Source organism: Diplotaxodon limnothrissa, linkage group LG2 (genome assembly GCF_057381915.1).
Source record: "Diplotaxodon limnothrissa isolate DT_005_m linkage group LG2, D_limnothrissa_male_GT1.1, whole genome shotgun sequence".
NCBI lineage: Eukaryota > Metazoa > Chordata > Actinopteri > Cichliformes > Cichlidae > Diplotaxodon > Diplotaxodon limnothrissa.
The window spans coordinates 15,995,669-16,023,333 of NC_140597.1; the positions used below are offsets into that span (position 1 = coordinate 15,995,669).

General features: G+C 39.4%; 1 pseudogene; it reads left to right on the forward strand.

Moving 5' to 3' along the window:
* LOC146638317 (uncharacterized) overlaps positions 1–26,404 on the forward strand; it is a 47,094-nt pseudogene extending 20,690 nt beyond the window's left edge.
* The last annotated feature ends 1,261 nt before the right edge of the window (positions 26,405–27,665 follow it).

Here is a 27,665-nt window from a genome sequence, read left to right on the forward strand (position 1 = left end):
ATATCCTGCACTGAGAAACCTAACACGGGTATAAAAATTCACTCGCTAACAAATGAGACAAAGCTGGGCACCCGTGTAAAAGAATTAGGAGAGTTGTTAGTTTCAGCCTCTTTCCTTCACCCTTTGATGGCCTACAAATGTGAGCTTGTGAGTGCAACTTTTATACGCTTCTCATTGCAATAAGTATATTTTCACAAGTCTTTAAGTTACAAAAATCTCTCCTACTAAAGTATATTTACAGATATTTATGTTTAGGACAGGAAACAATAGTATTTAGGTTGGTTCTCATTGTGAGACACAACTATCTTCCTGCAGTGCTACTACAGTTGATGTCACACATGAATCATTTTATGTCACTCTTTAAAAAACAGCTAGTCCCACCAGGAATTGACGGTCTGAAAATCCCGAGATCAAAATGGGAGACGCCCCCTGAGCTAAGATCCTGTGGGACTTCCAGACACAGACTGGTGATGGGTAACAACTGGACATAGTGGACAAGCAGAGGGAAACAGCTGTAGTGATAGACGTAGTGGTACCGAATGACAGCAACATGAGGAAGAAGGAACACAAGAAGTTGGAGTAGTACCAAGGGCTCAGAGAAGAGCTCGAGAAGATGTGGATGGGTGAAGGTAACAGTGACCCCAGTGGTAATCGGAACACTCAGTGCAGTGACCCCCAAGCTAGGTGAGTGACTCCAGCAGATTCAGGAACAACATCCGAGATCTCTCTCTCTCGAAGATCTCAGTCCTAGGAACAGCAAAGATACTGCGCAGGACCCGCATGCTCTCTTTGAAAGAAACTAATTTCTGCCACTCGTATCTGGTGTTATTCAGTCATTCACTAGCCCCAGCATATGGCCCTATAGGTTAGAATGGGAATATTGATTACATTAAATCCACATTTTCACCTTTATGGTTATCCGTTCTGCTCACTTAAAACCAAATTTGTTTTCACAGTTCTTCTGCTCAAAATAAGCAAAGACATTTAATTTATATGTTATTTATGAAAACCTGTTGAGTTATACATTAGTAATGAAGCATTTCCATTGATTCTAATATCGAGAAGCCCGAGGGCCTCCTGAACGACTAAGGCTAGAACTAGAGCTGGGCGATATGAGATTTTTTCATATCACGATATGTTTTTTTTCATTTCAGGCGATAACGATATCTATCACGATATAAGCCAAATAACTATATTTGTAAGATTTAAATGTGCCGTTGCTCACAAGTAAAATGTGAAATAATCAGCAGCTTGTTTTTATTTAAATATTTATTTCCCATAATAAGTTCAACAGGGTAGATGTACTTAAGGAACATGAGACTTTTTCAGATAAATAAAGGCAAATATTGCAAACTACACAAAAGGCAGCCGCTAAAGCATTTAAGTTTCAAAATAGAACAAACGAAACAGACTAAATTGTCAATTCCACTTAGAAACAAAATATTAATTCTAAAAATAAATCTTAGTTTGTTTTACAGAAGAACAGACAAAACTGACTAACTTTTGTCAATATCAAATAAACTGAGAACTAAAAGGAAATTCTCAATCTCTCCTTGTTGTATAGCTGAGCTTTTCAAACAGTTTTAACAGTTACTTTAGTCTGACAAAAGCCGAATGACGAATTAGCGCTTCCAGTCAGAGACTGAGGCTACGTCCACACGTACACGGGTATTTTTGAAAACTGAGATTTTCCGTTTTCGTTTTAAAAAATAATCCCGTCCACACATAAAGGCAGAAATGAAGGAAAACGCTGCTATGAACATGCCAAAGCAGCAGGTGGCGCTAGATTCCTAACCGTGCAGAAATGTTGGCCAATCAGAAGTCTAGAAGCCTCGGTGGGAAAAAGTAAACAAAGCTGGGGCATAGAAGCAGAACCGAGTCGTATGTGTGGACGGACAGTAACTGTGTGTATGTGTAAGCATTTAAACACTGCAGAGAGTAGAATTAACAGTAACAGTATTGTAGAAATTCATTTCACCGAAACAATAACGTGGCGCACAGTGTGACGCATGCACCAGTTTATTGTATTTCCAGACTTGCTTTCGGCACAATTTACAGTGCACGCTACTCTGTTTTTTGTCAGACTTGAAATAGCCGAAATACCGTCACACTACGGAACTTCTATGGCTCTTCCGTTTGACAATCTCTCCGGCATTGGAACCATCATCTGTTTTCTCTTCGGTCACGCTCGGTTGATTTTTCTAGTCGGCACACTCATTTCCTCCATTACGAGCTGGCTCCATTACCCGCTGGCTGCTTCCCAAACAAACACACGTGCGGCTTGGCACTTGTGCTGTACGTAACAAGTCACGCGACGTGACGCTGCGGCTGTGATTGGTTCGGCTCTGCGCTACTTAATTTGGATTGGCTGACCTTTTTTTTTTTTTTTTTTGAGGACAAGAGCTGCGAGGTCTATCGCGATAGCTTAATTTCTCTATCGAGTAAAAGTTATATCGCGATACATATCGTTATCGTTCTATCGCCCAGCTCTAGCTAGAACATAGATGAGATTGCTTCTCTCTCTCTGAACACGAGCCCAATACATAGTCAGTGTCTACAGGACTGCAGACAGTATGCCAATCACCCTATTAATCTCACACTTCACTGTACCCTCACTCATGAACAAGACCCTAACATACTTGAACTCCTCCACTTCACAGACACTTATTGGCATTCACACCTTTTTTTTTTTTTAACTGAGAATCATCAACATTTATCCTAAAAGATTTGCATATGACTGTTCTTGCTGCCATCAGTTTCAGATGTCACTGAAAAGAATGGGGAGGGGGGGGGCATTTTTTTCATTTGTTTTAAAGTCACTGCACATGGACATTTCAGAAAGCCACAGTGTGCTCTGTGTACAGAGTTGCCTCTAAATGCACCAGGCTTATGAAAGATTTTCCTGCAGAAAATCCAATATTAGTTTTGTAATAGACTGCATGCATGTTCACACTTAGGCACCCCTGAGAGAAAGTGGAAATACTTGAACAGAAAAAGCTACATGTCATGCTTGCAAAGTATGTGATGGCAGACATGGATCAATTATCAATGCATCTATCCTAAAATCCCTGATATCCCTGGTGTGTACCTGCCCATGCCATAGCAAACTGATACTTTAGTAACATTGTAAACCACACAACTTGAAAAACAATTTAAGAAATTTTTGAGGTGCTAAAGATATATTTGGACTAGGTGGGCCTAAGGCAAAAACTGCAGTTTTGTATTGCACAGTATACCAGAAACATAAGGGTGTGCTTTGCAGCTTGGGTTAGCTTCAACACTATACTGCAACTGCACAGACTTCCATCTGATTTCATATGGTGACTTGTCTGTCTACAGCATATAGAACTGGTATAGTTTTTGAAGGTTTGGTGATAAAACCAAAGAATCTGATTATTTATATCACATTTCAATCTCTCCAACAACACTGTCAGCATTGTTATTCAATGTCATCCTTTAGTGCTACGGAAGGCCAGGGTCAAATTCAGTTCATTTTCAGGATTCATCATCTGAAACCTTTGTCTGCTGTAAAGTTTGTGCAAATCAAGAATAGAAGAGTCACTATTCAAAATATACTTCTGTTTAAAGTATACTTCTGTAGAAGGAACAAGTATTATTACTATTGTTACTAGTATTATATAAGGTTAAAAGCAGTGATGGGAATAACAGTGTTACAAGTAACGGCGTTACTAACGGCGTTACTTTTTTCAGTAACGAGTAATCTAACTAATTACTATTCCTATCGTTACAACGCCGTTACAGTTACTAACAACAAAATGCAGTGTTGTCGCGTTACTATTTTTCAACAAACAGACGGTTGAAGCTGTGTTTAGCTTATCACACCTTATATCAGTTGCACGGAAGTAGCTGTCTATGTAAGTAATCTGCTCGCTACAGCTTTAAGCAGCTGCGCGCGCTCCCGCGGACGGCAATCACTTTCTGGCAGACAACCACTTTATGGCACAACAATCACATGAATGCTGCTGTTTGACTGAAGAAGAATAAAGTAGTCACAGTAAGCCTATCACATGACCACTTCAAGATTACAAAGCAACAAGGTGATATATACCAGTTTTTAAATTGTGTTGATAGGCCACTTAAAACCAGAGTCATGATAAACAATATATATGAGGTGTTTTTTCCTCAATAGTTTCATCACGTTTAACGACTAAGGACAGCGCTAGCAAGCACTCTCTGCTTATGACCAAAAAATAAAAAACAAAAACAAAAAACAGCCTTTCGTGTTGGTGGAAAACTGTACCATGTCGACCAATCAAAAAATGATATGGCAACATGACATTTGGTTGTTTAGGAAGAGGGGGGAGTTTTAGGAGTGACGGCGAGATAGAGAGAGAGCGAGTCTTGAGATGTGAGAGATTTGTGATGTTTAGCGTGTTTGGAGTGTGTAGTTAATGTGTTGTCTTGTGTAGTTAGTGTGTGGTGTTGTGGATAGTTTTGTGTTGTGTGTAGGGATGGGTATTGATAAGATTTTCACAATTCCGATTCCATTTTCGATTCTGTTTAACGATTCGATTCTTTATCGATTCTCATATTTATTCTTTTTAAAAAAGGAGAACACTTAGGTCAAATAGCTTAGAACTTTGTTTTATATCTTCTCTTTGAACAAGGTAGAAATTTAGGAGTAACATGGCCTTACAAACCCAACAGTGAGATCTTAAGAGATCCACAGCCTACGGCTCTTCAATGGGGTGTCACAGGGTCCCCAGGAAAAAAAATTGTAAATGTAAAATAATAAAATAAATATTCTTCTGTAGCAATAACAAAGTATAACATAAATTATTCTGTATCAATTATACAAGAATATCCAAAATGTCCCTGCCTACAATTAAACACATTCACTTACCGAAAATTTGAGGGCATCTGCTGTGGCAAATGGGTGCAAGCCTTTGACCACAAACTTAGTCACTGCTCGGTGACATTCGTCTATCCTGGCCTGAAAGGAGACACTACCGGTAGACTGCAGCGAGAACTGCCAGCGAGCACCAGCCAGACCCTGTCTCTCATCATGGTCACCTAAATGCACAGTAATAGCAGGTTTTGTAATAAGGCAGATCGCGCTAACATAATATGCACTGTTAGTTGATTATTTACCTGCCTCATTAACGGGAGAGGACGTGCAAACGTTACCGCTGCTGCTGGGTTAAGATTCACAAGCCCGGAGCAGAATTAAAAACACGGCATTCATTTAAGGTCATCGCGTGTTTTGTGAGCAAATGCTTTTGCATATTCGTAGTGTTTCCTCCCTTAAAATGAAATATCTACTTTGCAAGTATTGCAAGTTGCCCTGTTGTCATCCGTTCTCGTAAAGTATAACCAAACTTTTTAGCGTTTGAGCCGCCGTGTTTCCTGCCAGGTAAATGACGCTCCGCAACGTGGTGACATCATTCGGGGCGACTGGAATCGATAAGGGAATCGTTTGCAAAAATGACAAACAATTCCAAGGAATTGAAACAGTGGGAACCGGTTCTCAACAAGAACCGGTTTTCAATACCCATCCCTAGTTGTGTGTCAGAACAATGAGGTGACTGCTGTCTCCAGGTAAAAAACAGGATGAGTGATACACCTGCTGCTGTCAGACCTGCAGGTATCAGGCTGTGATGTTCTCCTTTATTTTTTTTGGAGTGGCACAAATAATTTGTGTGGCATAACAGCTGACTGTTATGTTAATAGTTTGAAATGGTTATTTTAAAAAAGGGTAAAAGGTAAATGGCTGCAAATAACTTGCAATAGTTACTTTTCAAGTAATTAATTACTTTTAGAATATTGTAACTCAGTTACTAACTCAGTTACTTTTTTGAAGAAGTAACTAGTAACTATAATTAATTACCTTTTCAAAGTAACTTGCCCAACACTAGTTAAAACTAAACAGAGTTTGGTAAATTATATAAATTACAGAGTTACAAGATTTAAATTTACAGCGACATTTCTTAAACAACAGTCTTATTTCCTGTGTCTCAGTGTTTAATTAACAAAAAGACCACAAGAGAAAACAACTGCCCCTCATTCAAAAGTCTTGACGACAAAAAATCTTGTTTTCAATAATTTGTTATTCATATAAAGGTTCTCTGTGCCAAATGTCCACAATGACTCTTAGAAACAAAACAGAGAAAAAATCTAGCAATTAAATAAAGGGAACCCTGAATACAGTTACACTGCTGAAAACACCTAAAGATGACCGGATAGTTGAACATGTGAAAGTTATGCTTCCATGTGCAGCTGACAGATACAGTTTAAGTCCACTGTTTAACAAAAGAAAAACAGTCAAAGACCATTGCTCTCTGCTTAATGCATGACAAATTTTTTCTTGTAGATTTTGATTCTCCTAGTGACTTTATCAGTACTGGTTGGAGGAGATGATATAAGCAGTGCATTCAGGTTGTACAGGTAGTCCAGCTTCAACAAGATGCCACATCATGGTATTTCATGTTCATCCTGTACCAGAGTAGTCTCAACAACACTATTTAATAACACATGAAAAAAGCATACTTCATTAAACCTATAGGAAATTGTTCAGTCTTGTGCATTTAATTCACTCAGTGAAGCAGCTACTAATCCAGCGCCTGGGTAGCAGCGTGGAAGGACAGTACTGTGGATTCGAACCCCCGACCTATATCCTATCACACTCTACCTACTGAGTTAACCTACCCCTCTATATGTGTCATCATATGAGCCTATGACAGTAATGACCAATTTTAGAACTGAAGAAGCCTTCAAGGAGAAGTGAGATGTGATCACAAACCTAAAGAAATTCCCATAATACAATCATCACAATACACACACACACACACACACGCACACACCTGTTTGTCATAGTACCTCTGAAGTCTTTTACTTATTAATTCAAACTTCGCTTTTGTGGCCTACTTTTTATGCCACCTTACGTAACTTTATTGGAGCCTTACAGTTTTTACCGAATGCCTAAACACTAACTGTGAATCCTGTAGCACAATTTCTAAAACTATTCAGACTTATAGCAAAACCACTCACTGAGTTTGCAAAACTAAAAGCACAAAAACTGCTTTGCACTCAGTTTGCAATTTTGTAACACACACTTTGCAAGACTGTAGGCACAATTCACTGCACAACACTCAATTTCCAAATTTCCAACACACTCCTAGCAAAAGTATACACATGTATGGCTATCATTAACACTAATTTGCCAACTGTCTGGCACACTTTCACATGTGAAAACTTTCTTAGATAATTCGTTCACTTTGCAATCAGCCTAAGCACTATAATACAGGTAAGCTGTGTGTGCGGAGTACAATGGTGGGAGCAGAAAGAGTGAGAAGTAGAGGAGGCCGAGGAAGAGGACGTGGAGGTGAAGAAGTAGGATGAAGAGGACGACAAGGACAAGGAGGAGCAAGAGGAAGACGAGGAGGGGGCAGAGGAAGCATGTTCACTGCAGACCACGTAACCCATATAGTCATTATGGCGATTGCAAATAATCCTATACTTGGAAATAAACACTTGTGTTTGTTTTGATGTGTTTGAATAAACACCAGTACTTGAAGTTTGGATCCCTCTATGCTTATGGATCTATGACAGAAGTATGAGCTCAAACTGACATAGCCTACCTTGTGCACAGGGAAGGCAAACGCCAGATGTGTTTTGTATTCATACCATCGGTGTGCAGTTGGCGCATTGTGTGCTTAGTAGATGATGGCTTGTGTGTACTGTTTGATACGGAAACACCATTTTTACGAAGGTGTGAAGAGTTAATCTAGCTGTGTTTGCTTTTGCAAGAGAACTACAATGTTTTGATGATTGGGTGACAGGTTTTCTTATTTGTGTGAAGAGTTTTGCAAAATTAGCCAATAGTTACAAAAAATGTGCTTAAGCAATCAGAAAAAACTGTAATTCAAAAAGTCCACCCTCACAGATTTATACTGTATTTTACATCCTAATTCAGAGGAGGAAATGGCATTGCAAGCTTTATTACTATTACTTTTTTAATTTAAAAACCAAAGCCCCCATCAGCTCCCTGCAGTGGTGCTTATTATGTGAGAGCTGCAACAGAATACATAAGCAGCATCTGTCTTTTTTCACTTGCTGCCACTACCATGTCTGTTTCTCCTGCCAAATGCAAAAACCTTTAATCTCACAGTTCGATTCACATCTTGCAACTCTGGGTAGAAACTTTGTACTTGCTGGGGAAGCTGGACAGGGCACTTCACATCATCATTTAGAGCCCGAGGTTGCTGACCCATGCAGTTCAGCCTGCATGCATAAACAACTCAGTGCTTCCAAATGTTTAATTCACTATCAGGATCTATTAAAGCAATGAACCCTGTTGTTCAGTGCACACAGATACACACTTCCCAGTGTCTCTGTTTTTCTTGACAGCTCTTACTGCACCCTCCACTCTTATTACCTTCCCTTACACACACACTCCTTCCTTCTCATTCACACACGAGGACACACACATACTTTTCTCCTCTGCTCTCTGCAACCAAGCATGGCTGGGCTTAGATAGGACTTAATTTGTCCTGCCTCTAGATGAAAACATATGCTATACATTCTCTTTGTAAACAGACTGGGCAATAGTAGTAGAAAGTAGAACTTAAGCTCTCAGAGAGACAGACTACAGAGACAAGTGTAGAATACCAACTCAGATCACAGAGCTGAATGTAAAAGGTTACTGTATACAACAACTCAGAAACAAAGCAGCTATTTAGGGAAAAGAGGCATAGGTAATCAAGAAAGAGTAAAGTTTCAGACAAAATATGAGATAGTTGGGTAATGGGGATTGCAGAATTTGCATTTATTATTCCAGAGACTGGGAAGGAGGCTGTGCCTTGTTTATCTCAAGGTTTTGTTAAAATACTGAGAGAAAATAGGATAAGGTGGAAGGAAAAACTAATAATAAAGTCACTCACTGTAAAATTAACAGTGAAAGAAATAAACATCCTGGTCTGTCCATAATAGTGTTAACACAGAACGACACAAAAACGTATCTATCTAGTGTGTGGATATGTCACTGGCCAAAGCAACTTATAGGTCTTCCATTTCTCTACATTTTGAGCCGATCATTGTGCGAAAAAAGTTTCTAATGTAATCAGATTATCGCATTAATGTGAAACGAAGAAAAACACTGGCATTCACATGTTTGGTATTATAATTTGGATATATCATACTGATCAAACAGCTTTGATTTGTGAATACGTTTTTTACCAAGATGGAGGCACAGAGAGTCTAATTGTTGGTAACATTGTAGTTGTTATCATGTGCTTTGTGTTTGTGCGAACTGTCGCATAAATAAAACCAAAAAATAAATAGATATGTCCTAGATAGTTACTTTTGAATGTTTTTTGTTGTATTCTAACTGGGAATGTAGTTTCAGTGTTTCTCCACATTTTTTTGAGAGGAAAGGACCAGGAACAACAGCTAAAGCATTGTAGTTTTCACTTGCCTCAATAGAGGTTAGTGTTCATGATTCAACAACAAGAAAGAGACAGGGCAAAAACGGCATCCATGAGAGAGCTCCAAGCAGAAAACCAATGCTGACCAAAAACAACACAAATGCTCATCTCACATTTGTTAAAAAAATATGTAAATGATTCCCAAGGAAATATTCTGTGGCCCGACAAACATGGTCTTGGTCTACTATTATGAAAAGATGTGTCATCAATCATCCCCTTCCTGATTTCTTATTTTCATTTTTTTTTCATGAAAAAAATGAAAATAGGAAATCAGGAAGGGGACAAAAACTAGTTTCACAGCAGTCCTTATTAGCACATACCCAAGTATATTTGGTGAGTCATTTAATTTTTTACAATTTTTATTTTGAAAGCTAATTGATTGTTATTCATATGTCCCCCGACCTTCTGGTAGCCTCACTGTTTCATTACTAACAGACTTACTGGCCAGGTTGCTTTTATAATGGTGCTTGGAGCAGAATTGATCTATTTATCTATTATTGAAAAAAAAACATGCTGTATTTGATCATGAGATATATACAGTATATACATTTTTTACACACACACACACACACATACATATATATATATATATATGTATGTGTGTGTGTGTGTGTATATTAATAAAGTGCCAAATCACAAGAACAGTCACCTCAAGGTGATTTCTTAGCAACAACAATGTGTCTGACATGTTAAAGAAAATTATCAGCATACAAATAGTCAAGAGATAATGATACATGAACCTATGCTGACTTTCAATGCAGTCATCCTACGTGTTTTGAAGGCATTCGTTAGGGAGCAGCAGTTTTCAAATACACACAATACGAAAGAAGAAGGCTTGAGCTGTCTATTTGGCCAAAGATCACAGTGTAAGCTTGTCTTTCTATCTGTTTGTTACAATGTGTGGGTGTGTGTAAGCTTAGGAAACAGAGAAAAGTCCTTAAAGTGTCCCATAAAAACGGATTCAAACTTAGACCACCATTAAAGTCGTTAGGTTTTACTGTGTGTATCCAGCCTGCTACTCTTCTCAGTAGGTGTAATGGGATTGTATAACCTACTCCTGGATTAAGTAAAACTCTTTCCTAAACCTATAAATTTGAGCTGCAAAGCCAAAACATTTTATATTTATGCTGTTCCTAGTGAAAAACAGTCTTCCAATAGCTACTTTAGTATTTAGAATTTTATTAGTTTTGTGTAAATTAATTCATGAAATCTTGAGTTGTGCTCAGACAGCATTCAAAGCGTATTTATACAAATTTGAAAGTTGTAATAAGAATTTTTAACCCAGATGAATGTGGAGTGTTGCACCTGGAAGAATGTCCAGTGCAAAATCTTAGCAAAATCACAAGATGGTAAGGGTCTGGCTAACGATGATCGACTCTGGTGCTGTTGAGGAAACAGCACTACTGCAGGCCGAAGACAAAGGAAAAGTAGAGGCCTACAGTATGAATGCAGTCTTCCAAGGATACAGACCTTGAATTTGGAAAAAGCTCTTCTCTCAGCAGTGTATGCCAACTTCCTGTTGCCGTATGGCTCTTGTTTTTTTCTTTCTTCTGGGTGGAAAACAGTCTCCACTGGTTGTACATCACCTGCTTTCCAGTCTGTCAGTTTGTTCATCTTCTTCTAGATCCTCACATCTTTTTAACCCAGTTTGACTTGACAACTGTATTGAGACCTGCTATGATGTATGGTTTAAACACCGTGGCGCTGACAAAAATACAGCAGGTGGAGTTGGAGGGGGATGGGATAAGAAATGAGTACATCAGCGGAACAGCTCAGGCTGAGCAATTGGAGACAAAGTTAGAGAGGAAAAAGTGAAATGGTTTGGACATGTTCAGAGGAGTAAGAGTGGATGGAGCTGCCAGGCAGTTAGAAAAGAAGAAGACCTCAGAAGAGGTTCATCGATGTAGTGAAGGAGGGAACGCTTAGGGTTGATGCAATTAGATTAGATTAGATTAGTTAGAGCTCTGTAGCTATGCTTTTCTGCTCTCTGAATAAATCTGCATAAAGTTACATGAAAAGACTCAGTTGTTGAAAGTGAATCTGATTTTATGTCTCTTTATAACCATTTGAAATTTTGACTGAATATGGAGAAGAAACATTTAAGCGCTTGTTGAAGTCTTGTCAGTAATTTAAAAAAAAAAGAAAAGAAATATAATACATTTTTTAACCCTCACCTCTGAAGCCCTGCGGGTCTGTAGTACTGAGAGTTAGAGCATTTTCAAAATACCTCAGGGGTCTATCCTTAAAGCCTGGAGGGGGTGATTACCAAAGAATCACATGAGACTACATAAGAGAGAATAGCTCTGGCAGTAATCAGCAGGAGAAAGAGCTGTAACAGCACTGATAGCATAATGCAAGAAATAAACACCAGCACACTGGTTGTGGTGGGCAAAACAGCTCTCTGTAAGAATTTCTGAAATGCAAGAGTCAGTGCAACATGCTGACATCCATGATTTTAACCTAGTCTGTATTATCATTATTATTATTATTATTATTGTATTACTGTCTCACATTAATGCATATCTAAGAAGTTGTAACAAGATTGCCATTATTAAAATGTTGCACTTACTATCTTTCCTTAAATTCTTGCTCCATAATGGCACTAAGAGTATTTTGTGATTGTTAACAAATCTAAAGGAGGGAGCGGTGTTCTAGGAAGGTTCTTTTCTTGTAGTCTGTGATTATGTTGGCTGTTAGCCATCCATGCTGAGCCTGAGTCACTGTTGGTAAACTGGCTCTTCACCCTGACAGCTTTGTTGAGAGCTGGGTTCTGACCAGGGGCCCGTTCTTCGTACGTCGCTTACTACATCCAAGATCAAATGACACATCCAAGACCAAATCATCGTGCTAACCGTGAGCTCGCTAATCCGGTTCTCCAAACACACCTGCTGTTGACGATTATTACAGCTGGATGAAGTAATGTGAGATCACTGGGTGTCGTAAAAGGGGCTACGCATCGATAGTAGAAACATTGATCGGCAACCCTCTGATTGGTCGGCGAAAATGTCGAAGGAGCGCGCTCGGTATTTTTCGGCAGCAGAGCAAGAACTCTTGATTGAGGGATTTCAGGAGTTTCAGAGTTTAATTATAACGCAAGGGAATACTGCAAAGGCTGCAAAAGCAAGGAGAGAGGGCTGGCAGAAAGTTGCTGACAAATTAAACTCGTAAGTAATTTAATAATAACAATAATAATGGAGTGGATTGATATAGCGCTCTTCAAGGCACCCGAAGCGCATGACAATGCCACTATTCAGTCACTCTCACATTCACACACTGGTGGAGGCAGCTACGGTTGTAGCCACAGCTGCCCTGGGGCAGACTGACAGAAGCCAGGCTGCCATATTGCGCCATCGGCCCCTCTGGCCAACACCAGTAGGCGGTAGGGTAGATTTATCATATCACACTATATTATCCAATATTATATTACATTATATTATATTATAATATGTTATATTATATTCCCTTTCACATTAGAGCCACAACAGGACCCACTAGAACATGGGAACAAGTAAAAGTGAAATATAAGAATATTCTACAGAATGGTAATATTTATCACTTATATTGCTTTTAGTCTCTTGGAAGGAGACCCTGAAATAATCTGTTTGTTTGTTCATAACAGGAACTAAGAAAAGGGCAGAGCAAAAAAAGACAGGTGGTGGTCCTGCATCCCCTCGTCAACAAGTTGGTTAGGTAAATAATACCCTCACGGGAATATTGATATCTCTCTATGAGCACAATGTCGCGCTGAGCTAAAAGATCCTGTCTGTCCCGCAATATACGCTGAATTCTGGGGATTCTCCTCATCAATCTTGCACCTTCCGCAATGGGTGGCTCGCGTAAATGGACAGGACATGGCTGCGACAGGCTTCCCAAATCCACCTTCGCTTTTATAGCCGTGGTCTCCCATCTTGATTACACGAAGTAGTCAAAGGAGCTTGCAAAGAAAAGCGTTTGAACTTCTTTAAGTTGCTTGAAGACGTTTCACCTCTCATCCGAGAAGCTTCTTCAGTTCTAAGGTCAAATGGTGGAGAGTCCCAGATATAAAGCTAGTGGGAGTAACCCCCCACAGAGGGACAAAAGGACCTCCTGATGATCCTCTAATCGCCTGAGCCAAGGTGTGAAACTGGGCGTGGGTCCCAATCAGCCAGAGTTTCGGGTGTGTTCATTGTGAAACCTGGCCCCACCTTATCATGCGAATTCCTGAGGTCAGATGTCCCAGGATGTGAGTGGGCGTTAAGGCGTCTGGGAAGGGATCTCAAAACTGGATTATAGATGGCAGAGAGTTGGTGTCGTAAACCCCCGCCTCTGTTCAAAGATGGTCGCTCACAGTGGACATAGATGGCTTCTTTCACTCCTCTTTCAAACCATCTGTCCTCTCTGTCCAAAATGTGAACATTGGCATCCTCGAAGGCATCCATAAAGGACACTCTTTCGAGGATGCCAATGTTCACATTTTGGACAGAGAGGACAGATGGTTTGAAAGAGGAGTGAAAGAAGCCATCTATGTCCACTGTGAGCGACCATCTTTGAACAGAGGCGGGGGTTTACGACACCAACTCTCTGCCATCTATAATCCAGTTTTGAGATCCCTTCCCAGACGCCTTAACGCCCACTCACATCCTGGGCCATCTGACCTCAGGAATTCGCATGATAAGGTGGGGCCAGGTTTCACAATGAACACACCCAAAACTCTGGCTGATTGGGACCCATGCCCAGTTTCACACCTTGGCTCAGGCGATTAGAGGATCATCAGGGGGTCCTTTTGTCCCTCTGTGGGGGGTTACTCCCACTAGCTTTATATCCGGGACTCTCCACCATTTGACCTTAGAACTGAAGAAGCTTCTCGGATGAGAGGTGAAACGTCAATTTAAAGAAGTCCAGACGCTTTTCTTTGCAAGCTCCTTTGACTACGATGACCTGGATGACTGAGAACCTTCACAGACATTACACGAAGTAATTTGCAATTACTACTCTGAAATATGAATTACCGTATTTCCCGGACTACAAAGCGCACCTGAATATTAGCCGCACAAGCTAAAATCAGGGGAAAATCCTGTTTTGTACATACATTAGCCGCACCTGACCAAAAGCCGCAGGTGTTTCAATGTTGACTTATCATATGTAAGAGAATATGCACAAAGCGAATTGTCAGGAAAGAGATGGCTGTTTGGAGACACACCCCTTTTATTAATATTTTGAAAAACAAGTTATGGGTACATATTTGCACATGTGCTGTGCTTCATAAATGAGTAACAAATGTAGTACATAACAGTAACCTACAGCACACCAGAAAAATAGATTCGGACTACCTTTTAGGCTCAGGTGCAGTGACACGGCTTTAACAAGAAGAAAAGTCAGTCATTCACCACCATCTTCCTGCGCACTAAAACCACCAAAGTCCTCTTCTCCAGTGTCGGAAACGAACAGGCTCAGGATGGCTTCGTCATCCACTCTCAGCTTCTTTCCTTCGTTGTCACTTTCAAAACCAAAGAAATCCTCATTGTCATTGTCAGTGTCGGAGTCGAACACCCTCTGAAGGGCCGTGGCGGTGTCCTCCTCTTCATCATGCAGCAGTCCAGCCCTTCGAAATCCGTTGGTGATCGTGGATGTTTGCACACTTTTCCACGCTGTCAGAATCCACCGGTAGAGTTGAGCACAACTTGCTTTTCGCAAGTTTATCGCCGCTCGTCATCCACGACTCCCGCTGAACGCGTAGCGCTACTTTGAAGTTTGATTTTCGCGCTACTTGTACGGCACTATGTTGCCTGGCGGATGGACATGTGACCAACATACCACTCTTGAACCCCGATCCTTCCGCCAGGCAACGTAGTGCCGTACAACAGCGGAACAAACAAAACAAATCGTCTTACGATATCACAAAAATCATGGACAATCTATAGAAAAGCCGCACCTGACTAAAAGCCGCAGGGTTCAAAGCTTGTGCAAAAAGTAGTGGCTTATAGCCCGACAATTACGGTACATCTGTAATAATCACCTACATGTAATAGAATGTTAATAGTACATTTCCCTTTTTTAGGAAATGACCTGTATGTATCTGTGTGACATCAATAAAAGGATCAAGTGCTGCATTATCTTTAGTTACACTGATGTTATTTATTTATGGTGAAACAGTGGTGGAATATCGCTGTTGCTTTCGTATGAATGAAGCGGACATACCTGCGTGGCCGCGATCTAATCCTGTTTACATAAAGTAAACCTGCTCCCGAGCAGGTTTATGCTTACGGCTCTGTTGCTATGACAGCAAGTCCCGGATGAGCTTCGGGGAACCGAACGATCCAAGATCACGCGAAATCGTCAACAATCAAATCCAGCTAACTTACTTAGCGAGGTACGAAGAACGGGCCCCTGGTAGTGGTAATCTTCATTTACCTTCCTGTGTGCCTGAGTCTTGAATTTCCACAGGGTCTTACCCTCCAGCCTGGCTTAAAGCTCTGCGAGTTAGCTTTGCAAGGCAGGTAACACAGACAGACTGGTATCACAGGAAGAGTAATGGAAGATCACACGTGAAAGCTGTAAAAGAAAAAAGAAAGATGGGATAGCCACATAGTTGTTTATAATACAGGTTGGCTGCATCGCAAATGACGGCTCACTTTATCATGGCTCTGAGCGGGGGGACTCAGCTTTAACATCAATCTGGGTTCTTAGCTAGCTTAGTGTTAGCATGCTGTCTGTGCTTGCAAAGAGCCCCTTTGTGTTACAGTTTTTTCTGATTGCTTAAGCCCTTTTTTTGCAACTATTGGCTAATTTTGCAAAACTCTTCACACAAATAAGAAAACCTGTCACCCAATAATCAAAACATTGTAGTTCTCTTGCAAAAGCAAACACAGCTAGATTAACTCTTCACACCTTCGTAAAAATGGTGTTTCCGTATCAAACAGTACACACAAGCCATCATCTACTAAGCACACAATGCGCCAACTGCACACCGATGGTATGAATACAAAACACATCTGGCGTTTGCCTTCCCTGTGCACAAGGTAGGCTATGTCAGTTTGAGCTCATACTTCTGTCATAGATCCATAAGCATAGAGGGATCCAAACTTCAAGTACTGGTGTTTATTCAAACACATCAAAACAAACACAAGTGTTTATTTCCAAGTATAGGATTATTTGCAATCGCCATAATGACTATATGGGTTACGTGGTCTGCAGTGAACATGCTTCCTCTGCCCCCTCCTCATCTTCCTCTTGCTCCTCCTTGTCCTTGTCGTCCTCTTCATCCTACTTCTTCACCTCCACGTCCTCTTCCTCGGCCTCCTCTACTTCTCACTCTTTCTGCTCCCTCCATTGTACTCCGCACACACAGCTTACCTGTATTATAGTGCTTAGGCTGATTGCAAAGTGAACGAATTATCTAAAAAAGTTTTGACATGTGAAAGTGTGCCAGACAGTTGGCAAATTAGTGTTAATGATAGCCATACATGTGTATACTTTTGCTAGGAGTGTGTTGGAAATTTGGAAATTGAGTGTTGTGCAGTGAATTGTGCCTACAGTTTTGCAAAGTGTGTGTTACGAAATTGCAAACTGAGTGCAAAGCAGTTTTTGTGCTTTTGGTTTTGCAAACTCAGTGAGTGGTTTTGCTATAAGTCTGAATAGTTTTAGGAATTGTGCTACAGGAATCACAGTTAGAGTTTAAGCATTCAGAAAAAACTGTAACAGTATAATGCAGTTGTTTCTAAACTGGAGCAGTCTCCACTTTTCTTTTATTTTTATTGAATAAAGGAATGAGAGTGCAATAGTAATGATCATATCCATGCTGGAAACACCACTATTTTCTTCCTCCAACACGCGAACTGAAATCATCTAATTGTAGCGAAAGTGCAAGAACCGTTAAGCGGGATTATTGGCAGGCAGACTAAGAATTCCAAGGAATAGGACTACTGGGATCCAGTTCTCTAGAAGAACAGGTTCTTCATCCCCATCCCTTTTTATCTGAGTATGAATGTGTGTGGTAGATAAAACGGTACTTACATAGAAAGAGCATAGAAAAAAAGTGCTGGTATGAATGGGTGTGAACGATTGCGGAAAGTTCTGTAAAAACATTTTGAAAGTGCTCAGAGTAGAAAAAGTGCTATATAAGAACGAGTCCATTTACCAAGGACACAAGGAAATAATTCAGCCAAAATACCTGCAAAATAAAGCTTAACAGACTCAATTTGATATATTTGATGAGAGTCTAAATTTAAGTCCAAGCTGTTAACAAAGACATTTGGAGAATTACAGGCCAATACTCTAGTCCTAGAAATTTTGTTTTATCTCTACTTCTGATAATCTGGTTGGCTTTAAACATGAAAATGGCACTAATGCATTTTGGTCTTTTGCCTTATAACACATTTTATATTAATTATAATGAGAAAGAGTTCATGATTTGATGAGGATTCATATATCCCACCAACCCTTTGAAAGTCTTGATTTGCATGAATTAAAAAAAGTTTCAAAGAGCACATCTTGGATTTCTTATGAGAATCTCAGTTTTCTGGTATTTACACGAGATAATGTGAGTAAAATGAAAAGATTCACTTTGCCTGTTTTTTGTGTGAGTAATGGAGTTTGACAGTGTGATATTTTATCTCCTTTTCACATTATATACAGAATGATTTAAGCAAGGAAGACAGAAAACTTGATTTTTTTCTGCCGTATTTGTTTTTGTTCTTTTCAGTGTATGGTTCCACTCATATTTACAGTGTGTAATGAGACTGAGACTATGGGACTATTACATAACCGATGATCTTTCAGATAGAGAGGATCTTTGTAGCAAGTGCTATGAGTTACAGAGACAAGTGTCTATGTTGGCCTGTGGCTATTTTGGGTATTGTACTGTGACTGTCCCTCTATGCTACTCATCTGTAGCGCTGTTGCAAAAAAAGGCAACTTTCAGAGACCTACACTGGTTTAAACTGACAGCATGAGGCTAATGAGAGGTTTTAGAAGCAGTAGGTCATGCTTGCAAGTGCTGAACTAACACCTGCTCTAAATGCATCATTGTGGAAGTATATTTCTGATTTAGGAAAGTGCTAATATAAGTGGAGATTAAGTTTAAACTTACAGGAAGTATTAGTCTGGATGTTGTCCCTCATACAGTCTGAAGGCTTCTTATTTTTGTACCACTTATTCTTCCCTTAACTTTAGAAATAAAATGCCCTCCCTATTAATATTTCTCCATTACTGTCTTTTTAATTTTCTTTTGTTGCATCTGTTTTGGTGTTTATAGTGTTTTTGGAGCTCTATTTTTTTTCCTTTTTTATCCACTTCTTTCCACAATATGGAGTTATTTCAGAGCCAGTCATTCAGTCTGAGGGGCAACAAAAGAGCCAGAAGCCTGAAATCGATTACTTTCTCAAGGCAAAGTGTACAGATACCTTCTTTGCTGGTATCACTCTTTTCCATTACTGACAATCCTCTTTCCCTCTTTTTCTGTCTCTAAACCTGTTAATCTAGCCACATCACCGTCCTTTTTTTTCTCTCTTCCCAAAATGTTCTCTGACCTCCTTCTATTACTCTTTCTTTAAGGGAATACTTCAGCTTTTTGGAATATGTGGCCATTTCTTTTTCCAGCAAGAGCTGTTGAAAATCAATATTAATTTTATGCCTTCAGTCCAGTGGTATCTTTAGGACCTCTTTTAGCCTAGCCCAAACACTGGTGTGTGTAAAAGGTGCACACCAATGACATCTTGACTCTCTCAACTAGACCAAGCAGAACAGTATAAAGAAACCTCTTTTGGAAGTTCTCTAATGCATGAAAAAGTTATATTGCAGGCTTACGATGGCTAATGTTAGCAACCCTAAATTTGGCAAACAACACTTTACTTCAACTATGTTACAGTTTACCTCTGAATTGACTTGAACCCAAAGGTAAGTCTAGGTGAGTCCAGCTAGACTGGTCTAATATATGAGATATGGACGCATCAGTAGAGTGTTACACCCCGGCCTAGGCAACCGGCGTGCAACAAGAGCTATATATGGCCTGTATTTGTATAGCGCTTTTAGTCCCTAAGGACTCCAAAGCGCTTTACATGTTCAGTCATCCACCCATACATTCACACACTGGTGATGGCAAGCTACATTGTAGCCACAGCCGCCCGGGGCGCACTGACAGAGGCGAGGCTGCTGGACACTGGCGCCACCGGGCCCTCTGACCACCACCACAGTAGGCAACGGTTGAAGTGTCTTGCCCAAGGACACAACGACCGAGACTGTCCGAGCCGGGGCTCGAACCGGCAACCTTCCGATTAGACGAACTACCAACTCTTGAGCCATGATATATGGTGCTGCTAACTTTGCCCAGGGGTCATCCCCAAAACTGCCATTTTGATAAACCAATAAATAAAAACATTAGTAAAATGTTGACTTTCATGTTACTTTCATGTTTTTACTCTATGAAAATGTTATGTATTTATAGGAGTAAACTCTAAAAAATTGTTTATATGATAGTGTTTTAATGTTAAATCTGACAAATAAAAAACAAAGAAGAACATGTTCTTTATTTTATGGGGATAGGAAATTTATGAAAGGACCTCTTGAGGACCTTAAATGCCCCAAAAGGCACCAGCATCAGATCCAATATAGTGACACAAATTGACAGAATGGAGGTCTAGCAGCGAGCCATTGGTGTTACTGAATGGACATGCCTTTAACTTGAAGCTCTAGCAAACTCCAAAAATCTTTCTTTGTGTTTTGGGCGGTTTTTTGCACTTTTTTACTGTATGTACTGTAAATAACATGATCTGTATTTTTTGAAAGCTTGGCAACTTGTTGGCAGCTTTTGCAGTTGATTTTAGATGGCCACACTGGGGTTTTTTTAACCACTTCTGCATACATTTTCCAACCCTTGAGGCTGCTGCTTGTGCAAAGAATATGAGTGAGAGAGGAATATGAGAGTAGTGAGACTAGTGAGAGTAAGACTAGTGCATGCCAGTGGGCCATTCAACATGCAGGCAAACCAAGAAGAGTTGTGTGTGCAGCCTCAGTCTGATCCAGCTTAGTTCCTGTTAATAGTCTTAGCCATTAGCCATTACTCCACTGTTCCACGTATGATGCATTTTTTTAAAAATTCTTTCATCTGTATTACTCCAACCTGTCCTTAAAAATAACTCTTAAAACAGAAGCAAAAGACACTACTTAGTGTTTGCATAAGCAAATAGTACTAGCAGTTGCACAGTGTAAAAAGGGCTAAGCAAGACTAAAAGATTACTTCTGTCAAGCTCACATACATTATTTACACACTTCACAAACACAGCAGACCCACTTGGAGAAAAGGTCTCAGTACACAGTTAGTATCCATCAGCTGTACACAGCTATAAGTTGTGTTTGGCTGTCAGACGCTATTTGTCAGCCTGCCACCTGTCTTTGGTCTACAGGTGTGAAATTACAGCCGGCACCTTCCTTCCTCACATGCCTGACATATTGCACACAACAGCACAAAGTCCTTGCTTCACTACACACGCTTGTTTTGTCTCTATACTCCAGACCATATAACCATGAGAGAAACATCTTGTTTACAGAACATTTAACATAGAGTACAGTAGACCATCGGTCTATTGCACATGCAACAAATGGCACACTTCTGCGACACTTTGAGTTTGTGGGGCCAAGCTTACAGTAGGCTTTCTTAAGTTACAGTTAAATGAAGAGAATGAAGAAAAGACAACAAAACCAAAAAAGGTTCTCTCAGACAAAAACTCGCTCATGAAATTTGTGTCTGCTTGAATCGAACTAAATTCAATTCCTATTAAAAGAATGTAATACCATAAAAGTTTAATTAAACAGCATGGCCAACACAACTGGATACACAGTAGAGATAGAATAGTTTTATTTTGAATATGTAAATGTAACTATAACAAGAGAAAAGAAAAAGTTAAAAACATCACATTTTCAGTAATATCCCTATGTCTACACAAAGTTTATGCTCAAAAGGGAGTAAGATGAGACACAGTAGAGCTCATTTATTTTAGTCACATTTTATTATTATGATGTAGTTATTAATCAATAATTTATTTAATCAGTTAGTCCTCAAAGACGGAGCTTCGGTTATTTGCCTGTTGCCAATTACTACCTTTCTTTAGAAAAAATGTTAAAAACTGCCCTGACTTTCATCATTGTCTGTAGAAGTATTACTAACTACTGTTATAGCAGAAAAAAATCAAATAAGAACATCCAATATTACTCCAACTTTGTACTTCTATTTACTGTGCACTAAGTAGCACAGAATCATCTCTCTCTGGTTTATGAGTGAGACCAGGAGCATATTGTAGCATGAGTGAGCTGTTTCAAATTTGTTTTGTATGTTCATAGTGTTTTTTTCTGGTGTTTCTAGGTTTATCGTTTGGCTCTGTTCTGTCTGGTGAAGGGTTTTTTGGTGGTTTTGAGAGGGACTACTGCCAATTTTGCTGGTCAGAACGGTGCTGGTACAGGACTCTGGTCTGACTATGGTCTCCAGTCAACCGACTTGCAAGTTTACATGCAGTAAACAGACATGAATGTTCAGGGTGGAATTGTTATAGAGCATAAATAAGAAACAGAATTGAGTACAGAACTTTGACGTTTTGCAGATTAGAGAAAATCAAAAATAAGTTCAAAGGTATACATGGGGGCTCAAATGTATGGCATATTGGAGTGTATGTAACTTCTGACCCTGTGTGGATTAGAGAAAATCCAAATAAATCCAAAGTTTTGCACCCAATTCTTATTTTTCAACCTCACTGAAGAAACAGTTAAAAAAATCATTAAAAGCCAAACTTATCATGACATTCGTGTGGATGATCTAAACTTTTGGGACGCTAAAGGTGGAGGAAAAACACAGACTATACAAAGTGTTGTTAATGTATTTTGTATCATGGAACCAGTCTGGCTGTAGGTATTCTGAATAAAGAAAGCAAAGAACTGAATATGTGTGATGAAAACTCAGAGAAACACAAAGAAAGGTAAGAACACTAACTGCACACTTCATCAGTTATTCAGTATCCAAAATGAATTGAAAGGGACATTATTGGATGTTAACAATCTTCTGAGATACACAGCCGTCTAATCTGTCCATGGCACTTTGTGCTGCTCAGTTAATTTACTATAATGATTTCCCACAGCTAGCCAAGGGCCTGCAGTTGAGAATGAACTGGGAATTTAATCTGCCTCTGGTCCCTGTTGCACTACTCAAAGACCTGTGATTCTATCAAATCACTTGGTCCACATGTTCTGTTTTCTGTCTGTCCAAGCCAAGCAAAGACTTAATAATTTGATGCAGTTCAACTTTAGGCTTTGAAATGGAAAGTTATTTTCAAAATACACCACACGGGAATGAAGGAAAAGTATAAACTCAGTGTTTAGAGAATTAACACTGAGTGTTTTTTGGGGGGGTTTTTTTGGTTTTTTTGCCTGTCCCGTTTGGCTCTTTTGCCATCAGAATTATTGTCTAAAGGCGAAGAAAGATGCCCAACGGATTTACTTTACCAAATTGACCATCCCAGCCTTGCCGTAATGGTCTATTTGATTCACCTTTTATTGTTTTTATTTTTTTTATTTTCACTTGCTAGATACGGGACAGACTTGAATGAGAAAAGGGAGAAAGGAAGAGGGGGAAAAACAGCGGAGAAGAGGGACGGGGATAAAGGGCAAAAAAACAAAAACCAACTAAATAAGCAGACAAAAAAATACATATCAATTACCTGGATCACCTGTTGAGAAAAGAAAAATAAATTAACACTGAGTGTTACAGAAAACCTGTAGCTTTCAACGAAGATGTTTGCTGGGGTCAACAACTAGCATGTCATTTCAGCTGTGTTACAGAGCATTTAGCAAAGTTTGTAAAAGACACCAGTGCTATTAAGTGATGAAAATGATTCCAAAACACAGATTAATTCCTAATAAAAGTTTTGACCTTCATGTATAAAGGGAGTATTATTCCAACATCATAAGCACAATATAAAATCACCAGCCAATCATTTCAGCTCATTGTCAATACAAATGCAACCAGTAAGTCACATGAACAACAACTCAGTACATTTAGGCAAGCAGACATGGTCAAAGGGATATTTTCTTGGTACACTTCGGGCACCTTAGTACCAATTAACAAAACACAAGGAGCACCAAAGTCCAAAAACCAGTTGTGGGGGTCTGCCAGGCCATAGGGCAAGACTCTGGGACTAAGGCCAGCGGCAGAAACAATAATTGTCTGGAGGCCAGAAACCAGCAAGATATCTAAAAAAAAAAGCTGGAACTGGAGCAAGAAAAGACTTGAAAAGAAACAACAATAACAACAAAACTACTGGAAGAACATTGTGTAGCTAATTAGTATAACTGGCAACAGGGCAGTAACATGATTGGGTATAGAAAGAGCATCCTGTTTCTCCCCATATGGAAAAGAAATAGAAAAAACTTATAAAAGACTTGCATAAGATTTGGCCTACTTCATATAGTGAATCATATAAGGCTTATATGATTTACACATGAAAGTGGCCACTTTCTCATTACTTTCATATATTGTTTTAGTAAGTATCCAAAACATACAGGTTTCATTTATATAATTTTTCAAGGGATCTTATATCTGTTTTCACTCTTGTATGCTTTTCATACAAGTTTCACACAAGGCGGATACAAACTATCTTTTCCATACGGGTCAGAAGAAAACCTAGGCGGCTACAACAGACTATCATCCTTGGAAGCAGGATTGACTTTGCTTCACTATGGCTCCATTGAAATCTGTATGAGGACAGTGTTTTGAGGGCATGCCTGTGTCCCATGAACAGTTATTGGAGTTGCTCAAGTTGATTGCCCAGCAGCTTTTTCTGGTTGTTTGTGTATCTCCTGATGGTAGCCCAGCATGCTAGACAAACTGCTGTAGGCTCTGGTTCCACTGCTTCAACATCAGTTACTATCTGCACATCACGTGGAAACAGAGCTAGCACTGTAAATGAGCCCTCTGTGACTTATCATCATAACACACGAGCTTCCTCTTACTAAGCAACTTGGCCAACATGTGATTTACAGGAATTAAAGTGCAGTGTCTAAAGTTTTTTATAACTTCTTTAGCATGTCAGTGAATAAAAACTTGATGATAGATGGAGGTGTCAGCTTACCAGAGTTATTATTGTTTTGGTATTTGTTTTTATTTTTAGATTACCTATTTTTTTTTTTTAGTTTTTGTTTTTAATATACTTTAGTTTCAGTTTCCAGTGCTAGTCTTGCATGTTTCAGTTTACTTTTCATTGCTTGAAAGTATCTTGCTTTAGTTTATTTCTTAATAGTTTACTAATTAGTTAGTTTTAGTATTTTATTGTCAGGAGAACATATGCCAGAGGTAAGATTTAGGAAAGTCACTACAGGTTTTAACATAAAAAACAGACTCTTTTGAAAGTTGTTCACTCTCAGTCTTCTTGGCATCCAAAGTCTTGATAAACACATCCATTAAAACCTCATCAGGTGCGTTATCACAATTCTTACCAGACTGTCCTAAAACCATTTCAGTTACTTAAAACTTTTCTGAAAAGTCTTTTCATTTTTTATTTAGTTAACTAAAAAAAATTCCACATGCAACTTTAATTTAGTTTGGGTGGCACCGTGGTTAGCAATTGTGTCTCACACCTAAGATCCTGAGTTCAATTCCACCATCAGGTGGGGTCTTTCTGTGTGGTGTTTGCGTTGGTTCTCCCTGGGTACTCTGGGTTCGTCCCACAATCCAGGTTAAATGGAAACTCTAATTTGCCCATAGGTGTGAAGGTGAGTGCGAATGGCTGTCTGTGTCTATGTGTTAGCCCTGTGACAGACTGGTGACCTGTGCAGGGTGTAACCTGCCTCTCACCCTAAGATAGCTGAGATAGGCTTCTGCCCCCTGAAAAGGATAGGTGGAAGAGAATGGATAGTAGGTTTAGTATATTGTGTAGTTTTGGCTTACGTATACCATTGGCTCCAGACGCATACTCCATTAGTGTTTTGAAATGAAAAACTCTAAGATATTGCATGTTGACTATACTAAGTTTATTGAGAAGTTTTGCTGAAATAACACCAGAATTTTCCGTGAATGTTTTTAACCCTCCTGCAAATATTGACAGTTGAGTATGTTACATTGTGATGGAGTCTTATAACTCATCTGTGATTTTGTTACTTATTTTAATATACTTAAAAAATAAAGATGTAAGCCTATGTTTTTGAGCTCATAGAGACATGTGGTCCATATAAGATAGCCACTAGAAATTTTATATGAATATGATACATTACTATAGATAAAACAAAATATAAGCTCAGCCTTAAATATGTGCAATGGTTACATTCATTTATACAACAGAAAAATTACTTTTATTTTTGGTAATTTATATACAATTTACCAACAATGAAGTTTTATGTGGTAAGGAGATTTCTGTCATGGTCTGGGTGAGTGGTGTTTATTCACAGTGCCATGGACTCCACCTCTGGGGGGAGCCCTTATCATTGCACCTGCTGTCCACACCTGGTGATAATCTAATGGCTGATCAAACTTTAAGACCAATGCACACAACTAGTCTTCACCATGTCATCTGCTAACCCATGTTAGTGCTTCGCCATCAAGTTTAGAGAATACATCAAGTTTGTGTTTTGCTTATCTTGTGTCACCTTGTGTTCTAGTTTCTCACAGATCTCCATTCCTCCAACCTGGCAGCAACCTTGCTTACCTGGACGCCAGTCAGTGCTGGGACACTAACACCACTGGTGCATGCTGTGTTTCCACTGCTGTATCTACCTGCTCTCCTGCCATAACCACACTGGATCACCAGATCACTCTGGCTGGATTCACATTCCAGGCTCACCCCTTCTGGATCCTCACCCTCACATCACACTCTACCTGCAAGCAAGTAAGCCACTGGAAAGCTTGTCATTTGCCTTACCTCCTGTCACCTCACTCAGCATTCCACTGACATTTCTCTCACTGTGTTTCAGTGACCACGAGCTATGACTGCTTCCAACTCATGTTTTGATTCTCGTCTCATGTTTCCTGAACTAAAGCGTTTTGTCTTGTGTTCTGTAAATAAAGTCTTGTTGAAAACCTATACCAGCATCTGAATTTGGGTCCATTTCCATGCCCTGGCCTTTGCCACTGTAACAGTTTTCATCTTGTTTTATTTTACTTTTTAAAAAAAAGATAGTTCTCCACTGCTTCTCATTGTCAGCTAATGGTAAAGTATTTAATATTTAGGTGATCACTAAAGAAGTAATAATTAAAACTTATTAGGTGCAGAAAGGTGAAAGCAGTGCATCAGTACATAATAAAAGACAAGTATTAATTTTTTAGTATGTTTCAATTTGTCCTCACAAACTGAAACATACATTTGTGCTCCTGCTTGCTTTTCTTATTGGCCATTGAACTGATGCATCATGTCTAACAGCTACTGTAGTCAGTTCCCAGAACCTTATGGACTGTTGTTAGATGATTGGGTGCCGCATAGTGGCAAACGTGGCCCTGTCCCAACTTTTCTGAGAGGTGTTACTGCAATTAAATTAAAAAATGTGCTGTTTCTTAAAATTGTATGTTTTCTCACTTCAAATATTTGGTGTGCTTTCTGTGTACTACGGTGATTAAAATTTGGATTTGTAGATTTTTGCTAATCACTGTATTCTGTTTTTACATTTTGCATTTCACATAGTGTCTCAACTTTGAGATTGTGTGTATTTTTTTTTCATTTATCCTGTATAATGTGTAGGCTTCTAGGCCCAACTGTGCAGTTCAAACACAGCTCTGGACGGAAGCTCCACAGTTTCATATTACTTGAAATCTAATGCTAGTCTTGTCTGGGAAGTCTGTTCCATGATTCAATTTAGTCACACTGGTATAACCATTAACATCACTATTATTGGTACATTTTCAAAAACAAGCCATGACAGAATGGGCAGGCTGGAACAAAATGTTATTTCCATGTAACATACCTCCCTGTTTGATACTAGGCAGCGGGAGGCTGTAGTGATGCCGCTAGCACCCTGGGGAGAAAGATGAATTTAATATAAAATCAAACTCATACTGCTGCACTGTGTACTGGTGCCAGCTGATGTTCCCGATGACTTAAAACACAACATCCAAGCTGCAGAGCTGCAAGGTACTCAACGCTTGGTATAATAGCTTCCCTCTACTGCAGTTCTTTAAACATCATGTAATCAAACATGGAAAGCTGTAGTAAAGAGTATGATCATCATCATCTGACTTTAAATGCCCATCTAAAAAAAAACAAGTAATTCCAGGAGTCA